The following is a 10405-nucleotide window of genomic DNA, read 5'->3' on the forward strand; positions in this document are numbered from 1 at the left end:
GCACATCTTTCTCAGATAAATTTTCTAGCACTGATTAAATAAAGATGTGGAATCAGAGATACTTTATGTCTCAGGAGACAACCATAGTAGAATCGAGTGTGTATTTTATATGTGAATTAGAGGTAAGATGTAATGACACAGGATGAAAGGCTCATCTGTGATTTTAATAAAGAAGGGAGACAGTACTTCCCTGTGGGCCCTAGATGCAAAGGCAGAAGACTCAACTAGAATATGTGAAAAGATGCAACAAAAAAATGAAATAAATGTTTCAAAGTTGGGTGATTCCTGTTAAATTTAATTTGCATTTTACTGAGGAGAATTCTAATGCTTAGACTTTAATATATTTTTGTTAGCTTATCATGTAATGTTACAGTTGTATCATCAATAAATAGCAGAAATGATTATATATCTGTAGTATATAACATTAAGGAGAATTAAAGAATTTGAAACTCAGTACATCTCTTCAAAAAAAAAGTTGTACCTATCATCATTTGGCACTTTCCATAACTTAATATCTTTTTAAAAGTAAAGTTAATGTTTATGGTTACATTTTTATTTAAATACAATACACTGCCCACTTGATCATATAAGCTTAGTACTAATGTTTATTTTAATTGCTATCTTTTGCTATGTTATTTTTAACAATTCTCAAAAAAGGGGGCTGCTGTTTACTGCTCTTATAATACTGTTTAAATATAAAATCAGAGACAGTTTGAATGAAGTATTTGTTTTTTTCCATTTAATTAAGGGGAGGGTTCGTTAGTCATTTCCAAGGATCACTTTCTCTGAATAAAAAAAGAAATACCTTTAAAAGTAAATGACCTGAGACAAAGCAAAATGAAGGGGATGTACTGCTCAGGGAGAAAAAAAAGAATCTTGCTTTATTTGATCTTCTGAGATAATCGCACTTCTGGCCCCCTGCCAGCTAGGCTGAACACACTCATGTCTGGCCAACTCAAGTAATCTCTTGGTTCAGGTCTGAGATCTGTGATGAAAATTACAAAGCAGGGACAAAATCAAGATTCCACCTGTGATTTTATTCTGAAACTAATTTGATGGAAAGAGCAATACAATGCAAACAGCCTTTTTAGTAGAGTCTATAAAACTATGACTAGATTGAAACCAGTGCTAGTAGATGAAGATAGTTGTCATTAAAATAAGTAGGGCTTGGCAGGTGTTCATTTTTTTAAAAAGTAGCAGATATATTTTTGACAGGTAAATTGCTTTGACATGATTTTTGAAGTCTGAAGTCAAACTTTTTAAGAAGAGATTTTTAAGTAACATTATACTTTACCAGAGTCTTGCTCTGTTTTTATACCATGTGATATGCCCTCAAATATGTGGGGGTTTTGTTGTTTTTTTTTTTCATTTCCTCTCTAAGGATCTTTTTGCATTACAGGCCAACCAAACTATACAAAAAATCTCCCTCCTGCCCCCCACTTCACTGAGTAGATGGTGCAGATAAAGTCACCTAAATGCGATCTCCACAATAAACCAGATATAAAATATTGGCCTAATTAAATTTAAAGTACAAGAAATAAACATGATGCATATAGAATATATGTTTGTATACATATGTATATTTGTCTGGTATTCCAGAAAAAAAACAACCCTGCTTTTCTTTAATACCAAACAAAAGATTTCCACTTTTTTCAGATGGTTATAAACTGGATTTTTCCCTTTGAGTTTAATAAATGTTGTGCATTGTGTAGGCAACAGGATACTGCTCACCTAACATGTTAATGTAAAAAACCATAGCTATCATGAAATCCACAGAACTATTGTAATCCCAGCCAAAAAACATTGCTATCACTAAAATAAAAAAGCATCACTGTTTTTTGTGGCTGTTGGAGCCTCTTACTATTTATGGAGGAGTTAAATGTACCAACAATTACAAAGGATATATGGGATAGTTGTTTTTTGTTCTGTTAAGTTTTTTTTTTTCTTAGATGTTGCACAGAAAGATGTAATGACTCAGAAGCTGTTCTTACTGGTTTATTTTAACACTGCCAGTGGTTTGAATCTAAATTCTTAGATTTTTCTTTATGCATGCACTCAAAATTAATTGCTTTTTGGAGTATCAGAGAAGAGGAAAAGCATGTTATTTATTCAGCTACAACAAAATAACACAGCTTGCATTTTTTTGCATTTTCCAAAGAGTATATTTGTAAATTTGTACAGATGTTCTATTCCCTTTACCACTAATGAAACTTATATGCAAGGACCAGTAGGACCTGACTCCAAAGTTATTGAGAATAATGGTAACCATATGGATTGCTGCCACAATGTGTTATAAAAATTAACTTCTATCATACATTTATATTTCAGGTACATTTATATTTCAGCTACTTCAAATGGTCTACAATTTTATTTCTTCTTCAGTGATATTCTCTATGGATTTCCTATTCCGTTTGATCTTCATGTCTGCTTCTGCACTTTGTATTTCTCCCCACCAACCAGTGGTAATCAAAAGAATTCTTTAATTGCCATCTTAACCTTCTAATAGTTTAAGGCTACAACTTATATATTTCCTTTCATAATCAAAAAGAACAATTTGATATCATATAGAATCTATATTTACTAAACTCTGAACTTTAAAACACACATACGCACAGTTAAGCCATTCACACTGACATAAAATGAAAAACAAAGACATATACAGATATTCAAAGTAAATTAAACAAAAAGGTACCTACCTGGTATGAGCTGACCCAATAAATGATGGGACCTGGAGAGACTGAGTACAGCTACCACAATAAAAAAAGGATAGTGTTTCCATTTCATGATGCTTCCTTCCTTGCATTACACCAGCTCGGCAGCACTTATATAAACGTTATCTGCAAAAGAAAGTAGGAACAAGGTGGAATAAGATGAAAAATCTGCATTCATTGATAATTTGGAAGTATATTAAAATACTTTTAGCCCATTTTAACCCTGACAGAGTCAATAATTTTGATACACTTTAAAAAAAATATATTTAGCAGTATTCACAGATTTTGTTGGAATCTGACACGTCATTCTGTGAGCACTTTTGCTATAGCCTTAAACTTGTGACCACTGGTCTTTCAACTGTGCACCTTAGCATCTGTGCCACCCCAAACCTCAAAAAAGCATTAACGCTTGGATTATATAGTTAGCTATAAAATACTAACAAATCCTCATACCAAAGCAGAATGGCCTCCAAAGAGTACCTTTAAAGGTGCATGTGAGAAACTCCATTAATTTAAATCATATTGGGTGCCTATACACATGCAGTGAGGCTGCTCCAATGCACTGTAATTACAGTGCGTTGGAGAAGACTTGATTAATTGAGTCTGCTGGAGCATGGTAACTACCATGCTCCGGCAGATTCCAGTGTCATGTGTATCAGCATCCCCGCAATGAAAAATGGCAGCAGGGGCACTTTAACTAAAGCCCATCAAACGAGATTTAGTTAAAGTGCCTGTGTTGACATTTTTCAGTAGGGGATGCTGATACATATGACTCTCTGGGTCCTTTAATTAGAGTGTCTCTCAGAGATGCTCTAACTAATGCGCTTCCCTCCCCTACCCCTGAAACATGTGTAAAAATGCCCAATAGGTTTACCATGCTGCTAACTGACTCAGTTAACATGTAATCTACATATGAAATTTGACTAGATAGGCAGCTGTGTTATGGTGGTTTGACCAACAAGTCAGAGACAAAGTCAAGAAACTATAATAGAGTTTATTAAAAATAATCATAACAGATATGTTCTACTATAGACAGCTACTGCCCCTCCCTAAGTACCTTCCCAAACAGGCAAATGTAACAATTTGCAGTGCTCTAGCAACTGTCTGCTCTAGCATCTCCCCCTTTTACAACAAAGATATCCAAAACCATAACCAGATTTCAAAGATGTGAAGCATAAAGATATGTTGCAGCTCTCCCCTGTATCGATTTGCCTTTGTCCATGCCTTGCAATTGTTAGATCTGTTTTACATTAGCGCATTCTCAGTTCTTCCAAGTCTCCAATGCAGTTTCTATAATCTCCCTTGTGGAATCTTGTTGACTAGATGATCTTTTATGAGTCCTGGGATGCTCTTTCTTTCCCTCCTTTGATAACTCTAAGACCAGGTGCAGACATTACAATTTTCCAGTTTAGGTGATTAGAAACTGGTCTTTAGCCATAACAGAACAGAAGTTTGGAGCGCATAGATTGGTTTAAAAATGGTATATCCCAGTCTAAGATAGATCTGGATCAATGTAGTATCAGATTTAACTGATTTGGGTTAAACCTGTCTATTGAACTTCAGTAGCATATCCTCTCCTGACTCAACTTAGGTCATCGTCTGCCAGCATCCCCTCTCCACTAGCCTCTCCTTGTATGGAGACAAGCTAGTACCTGCTGGGTGCTCAGCTGATCTGTGCTGTGACAGACCCGAGCCATCATGGATTCAGGCAGGCAGAGAGGAGGCTTGGGCAGTGGGTACATTAGTGCTCCATACAAGCAGGGATCAGGCCCAGTATCAGCAGCAGCCAGCAAGACATGTCAGGCAGCTTAGGATGCTTGCACTAGGCAGCAGGGACACAAGTGCTTCATAAAAGGAAGGATTGGGGCCCTTAGATCCCAGTCCTCCTTTCTACAGAGCCGGGCTATCCCTAAATGGCTGTCAGGTACATGTCCCCAACCCTCTACTGTCACTGTGGACCCTTCCTATACCCATCCCTAGGCTTTCAGGACAGCCCCAGAAAGGGTCACCATGGCACATCTGGCAGCCCTGCCAGTGGCGGCAGGGGGGAGCGTACCACGGTGTCTCCCTCTGGGACTCTCTTGGAAGCCTAGGGCTGGGGAAGAGTCTGTGGTGGGAGTGAGGGGCTGGGAGTGTGTGCTTAGCAGCCAGTCAGGGATCGTCCCTGCTTGGCTGCCCTTGGCACTCTCTGCCTTGATGAGAGGCATGTGGGAACACCTCCTGCCTTCTGCCCTCATCCAGTGCCTTCCCTCCCCCCTCCCACATCTGAAGGGTGAATGTGTTTTCTGTTTGCTCCCAAGCTAATCTGTGCAGTTTGGAGAAACCCACATAGATTAGATTGATTCTGCTTCAAGCTTTTTGAACGTCTGTACTTAGTCTAAATGTCTTCTGTTCCTCCAGAACAGCTGTTGTTCCAGAGTGACAACTTGATACGACCTACGAGGTATCTGAAATGCTATTTTTGTCATTTTTTCCCATTAGATATGAGCACCATGTCCTTGGTTTGCAGTGCTGATAAATACTTACTATGCCATAGAACTATTTTTGATTAATCTTATCCCCTTCTCTTAATGCATTCAAATCTCAGGTGTCAACAATATCCTAGTATAGTAAATTAGGTAAAATGGTTCTGATCTTCCTGTGAAACTGGATTTCTACTGAAGATAATTCATGTTGTATGGGTACTGCACCAGGTACGGATCAGAATTTGTATGTTTTGCTTTCTTTAACAGTTTCTTCATAGTGCTCAGGGTTGGAAGGGACCTAAACAGATCATCAGGTCTGACCCCCTGCCCTGAGCAGGAACAAGTGTGGGGGTCATAACACCCCAGCCAAATATCTGTCCAGCCTCCAAGATCCTTGCATGCACCAGGCCAGGGGCAGGTACAGGGGACACATTCAGCCTTGAACTCACAACCATCTGGGCTCAAGCACACAAACCACAGCTTCAGACACCAAGGACAAACTAGTTGCATCCCATTTTTCACCATGCCATTGGATTGTGGATACTTGGGACACCCATATTTATATGCAAAGCCTTTAAAATCAAAACAGCTACATTTTGGGAATCCCATGTCTGGCAACTGATTTTGAGTAATGACATGACTTGTTGTATTTTCCAGTAATGTAATTTCCAGGTAGTAGGAATAGCAATTTAAGTAAACTTTTTCTTCATGCACAAATAGGTCAGCGCACAGTTGATACCAAGGAGCTAATATCTCCTCTATGACTACAATAGGTTATTTCTTCTGTGCTGAGCTGTATTTCTGACATGTTGTATAAACCTCCACAGATTATTCAATATCAGCACTCATACTGGACCAATCGTTGCTCATCTTTTTCATTTCTCAGTGCCCAAATGTCCCTCATGTATTTTATCTATCATGTTTTTCCTTAACACCATGCCTTCTGCAGGGACTGCAGTAGTTTCTGCAGGGACTGCCCACATTTAAAATTCTGGAACCTGATCACCTTTCATGTTGTTGTAGACTAAATGTTTTCCTTTTGTGTTTTTTATATTTAAATTATACAATGGCAGGTGAAAAAATGCCTCTATTTTGGGATGTGCATCTGTTAATCCCTTTTTGGCTATTGTTATCATGGTTTGTGAACAGGCTCAGCTAGAACATAAATTAACACATTTTTTTTTCAACTATATTATCAGAGCTAACATTTATCTTTCAATGTATACGTATAGACACTTTGTTTTGGTAAGTGCTCTCAAGGTATAAGACACTAGTCTGCAGGTTTTTTTTCCATATTTTTCAATGTATGCTGTCCCTATGCTTTTGTTGAGAATTCGTGGGTCCAGAGTAGATATATTTAGCTTCTGACTGCTTCCAAAAATGTAATCTCTGTTAGGAATTGAAAAGTATTCCTTTTTGATGTTTAAAAGTTATCGTTAGCATGTGCAGCATGCTGTCATATCTCCAGGTAACCCATTTGTACTTCTGGTGATCTGCTTTGCACTGAATTCTCTGCACTGTGCTTTCTGCACATTGCCTTGGGATTCTATGATTCTGTAATCCTATCCAGTTCAACTGGCTTGTCCTCCAGACTCTGTACATGTTCTGGTATGTAGCACTCTTCAAATGTTTTAGTACTCTCCCATAGTTATTATTTTGTATTTGAGAGTTGCAAAAAGATTGAGAAAAGATAGCTTCTCTGACCAGGTCTTTCTCTTTGGGTCCACTAGGCAACATACAGATAGTGAAGGTCTACTTGAATTTCTTCCTTTTTTTCTGCTGTATTGCTGGACAGCTATAAGTTCTCTGAAAGTGGCAAATGTCCCTTTTATTCCCCCTTTTCTTTACCTTGTTTTGCATTATTTGGTAGCTCACTCAATAAGTCAGAGAGCCAGAGATCAGAAACTATAATACATTTTATTGAAAGCAACCTGCTCCTACAGAATACTATTGCCAAGTGGCCCAGCTAGCGCACACACTGCCAGGGCTCCAACACTCCTTCAAGTACCTTTCAGCATCCAGTCATGTTACACTTAGGACCTGTGAACTGCATTTAAAATGTGAGTGTCCAAGCAGTAAATATTCAAGCAGTAAAACAGGTGGTAAGTGAGACTGTGTCATGCTAACTGCAATCATATTATAGCAGTTAGGACTTTTCTGGGGAGAAATATCATCAGATTATAGTAAACAACACATGCTTAATTATTATCCAACTGCTCCAAGGAGACAATACTAGCATAGCTGGCTGGTTGTCAGTCCCCAGCTGGGCATGACACTGGAGTCTTGAACCAGCTCTAGTGTGGTGCTCAGTGTGGGACCAACAAGCAGCTGATTCTCAATCCCAGTCCTGGCAATGCAGTGCACAGTAGTCTTAAACTGGCTCTGGTCTCTTATTATGTTGCGGGTTATACTTGGAGATTGTAGTAAACATTACCATATTGACTGCTCGGAACATGTTCTAACTTTTAATACAGCATGGTTACACTTACTACAATATAAATAAAACACATGCTAAGTGTCTTGTGCAACAAAGCTCTAACTGAACAGGCACATGTAACAGCTCTAACAGTATACTGCACAGCACCTAAGCAATCTAAGTATCTTTTTACAGCTACCCCTGTTTACTGGAAGCGCCTCAATATATGCTTAACCTTAAAGACTGCTTAACTTTTAATGAAATCACTGTCGAGTAATACTGTTGAGAATCTAGTTGAGTAATATTTTATATAAAAGGTAGGTTCCTTTATATATAGCACCTTAGGGATTAATCCTGCAAATTGAGGAGCACTGTGGCCCAATCCAGCAAAACACTTAAACACGAGTAGTTCCACTGACATGGAATTTTAACTAGTGTTTGTGGGCCTGATCTTGTACCAACAAAAATCAATAGCAGCACTAGAGGGTTGGACTAGAGGGAAGCATCTCACTTCATATAGTCTTCAGAGGTATTATGACTGCTTTTCTCCATGGAAAAAAGAAAGAAGGAGTAGGAGGTGGTGCTGCTCCTCACTTATTTTCCAAAGGCTAGAAATTAGAGCACTTATTTGGGATGTGGAAGACTAAGGTTCAGATCTTCCCTTGCCAGTTTTGGAACCAGGACTTGATCCCAGTTGTCTGAAATCCTAAATGTGTGCTCTCTCATTTCCTTCTACGACCAGGTGACCTATCACCTGGACAAGGGAGAAGAGATTGATGTCATATATCTTGACTTCAAAAAAGCCTTCAGTCTGGTATCCCATGATCACCTCTTGGTGAAACTGGCCAATTGTCGCCTTGGGTCCACCACGATCCACTGGCTGGAAAATTGGCTCCATCGGACCCAGAGGGTAGTAATTGATGGAAGTCACTCATCATGGTGTCCTGTGACCAGTGGGGTCCCCCAAGGCTCTGTCCTTGGACCCATACTGTTCAACACCTTCATTAATGATGTGGACACTGGAGTCAGAAGCGGACTGGCCAAGTTTGCCGATGACACCAAACTTTGGGACAAAGCATCCACACCAGAAGACAGGCGGGTGATTCAGGCTGACCTGGACAGGCTCAGCAAGTGGGTGGACGAGAATCTGATGGTGTTCAACGCCAATAAATGCAAGCTTCTCCACCTTGGGAAGAAAAACCCGCAGCATCCTTATAGGCTCGGCAGTACTATGTTGGCTAGCACTATGGAAGAAAGAGACTTGGGGGTCATCACTGACCACAAGACGAACATGAGCCTGCAGTGTGATGCTGCAGCTAGTAAAGTGACCAAAATGCTGGCTTGCATCCATAGATGCTTCTCAAGCAAATCCTGGGACGTTATTCTCCCCTTGTACTCGGCCTTAGTGAGGCCGCAGCTGGAGTACTGCGTCCAGTTTTGGGCTCCACAATTCAAAAAGGATGTGGAGAAGCTTGAGAGAGTCCAGAGAAGAGCCACACGCATGATCAGAGGTCAGGGAAGCAGACCCTAGGATGACAGGCTGAGAGCCCTGGGGCTCTTTAGCCTGGAAAAGCGCAGGCTCAGGGGTGATCTGATGGCCACCTATAAGTTTATCAGGGGTGACCACCAGTATCTGGGGGAACGTTTGTTCACCAGAGTGCCCCAAGGGATGACGACTAGGTTGAATGGTCATAAACTACTACAAGACCGTTTCAGGCTGGACATAAGGAAGAACTTCTTTACTGTCCGAGCCCCGAAGGTCTGGAACAGCCTGCCACCGGAGGTGGTTCAAGCACCTACATTGAACACCTTCAAGAGCAAACTGGATGCTTATCTTGCTGGGATCCTATGACCCCAGCTGACTTCCTGCCCTTTGGGCAGGGGGCTGGACTCGATGATCTTCCGAGGTCCCTTCCAGCCCTAATGTCTATGAAATCTATGATACCACTAACAGAGTATGGCACAGGCTGCTTACTACGAGATGCTTTACTGCTTTAAGATTACAGTAGTCATGTGGAAGGTAGGAGAACAGGGTTCAAGTACCTGCTCCAGATCCGGAAGAGAAGGCATTTGAATGGGGGCCTTCCACACAGAGCTCTACCTATTAAGTAAATTGCATTGTATGTGATACAGTCTGCTAAACGTGCCATGAGAGTATGTACTGGATTGAACATCTACAGGAGGCAGGATGGGAAATGCCTAATTTGTGAATCCACCCATATCTTTGTTTAGAGGCCAGTACAATGTTTAAAGTTACAGCTGGTCATGAATCTCTATGGGTTTAGCCCCACATATTTTGTAAATTAGTTACAGCACTTAACACCTGGGTACTACAATGCTATAAGAAAAAATAGGTGCTGTAGTTCTGGGGATGTGCAGTCCTAATTGGTTTTTAATCTACATAAATAAAAATAAATATGTTTTGAAACAATATACTCAAAGAAGTAATGCCTTCTGAATTCCAGAAGGCACCGCGATTCAAAGCGGGCAGTGTAAAGATAGCCCTTATAAATTTATCATCCAAGGCAGCATAACTAAGGATGCTGTTACTTTCTCAGTCTTGCCAAGTTTTTGGTCTTAATATCTTGTGACAATGAGGTTGTGTGTGGGGTTTCCTATTTCTTTTTTTTCTTGGTTGTTTTTTTTATACTTTTAAATTTGTGCCTTTTGATTTTTTCAAAAAGCATTCTGGAAAAGTGTGAGCAGGAAGTGAGCAAGAGATCTTCTCTACATTATTCAGTATTTTAGACTTTCAAAACACATTCTTTTTTAACATATAAAACAGTCCAAAACTTGTTAACATGTTCTCAGCA

At 39.9% G+C, this 10405-nt stretch overlaps 1 long non-coding RNA gene across 1 annotated transcript in view; it reads right to left on the bottom strand.

Moving 5' to 3' along the window:
* Nucleotides 1-587: 587 nt before the first annotated feature.
* The window catches only part of LOC112551230, a 135124-nt gene continuing 125306 nt past the window's right edge, over nt 588-10405 (bottom strand). Inside the window, exons 2-3 of the long non-coding RNA XR_003095457.1 lie at nt 2697-2837; nt 588-985 (exon numbers count right to left, since the gene is read on the bottom strand). This is a non-coding gene — a long non-coding RNA (uncharacterized LOC112551230). The remainder of the gene's footprint in view (nt 986-2696; nt 2838-10405) is intronic.

The sequence above is a fragment of the Alligator sinensis genome, unplaced genomic scaffold (assembly GCF_000455745.1).
Source record: "Alligator sinensis unplaced genomic scaffold, ASM45574v1 scaffold202_1, whole genome shotgun sequence".
Classification (NCBI taxonomy): Eukaryota; Metazoa; Chordata; order Crocodylia; family Alligatoridae; genus Alligator; species Alligator sinensis.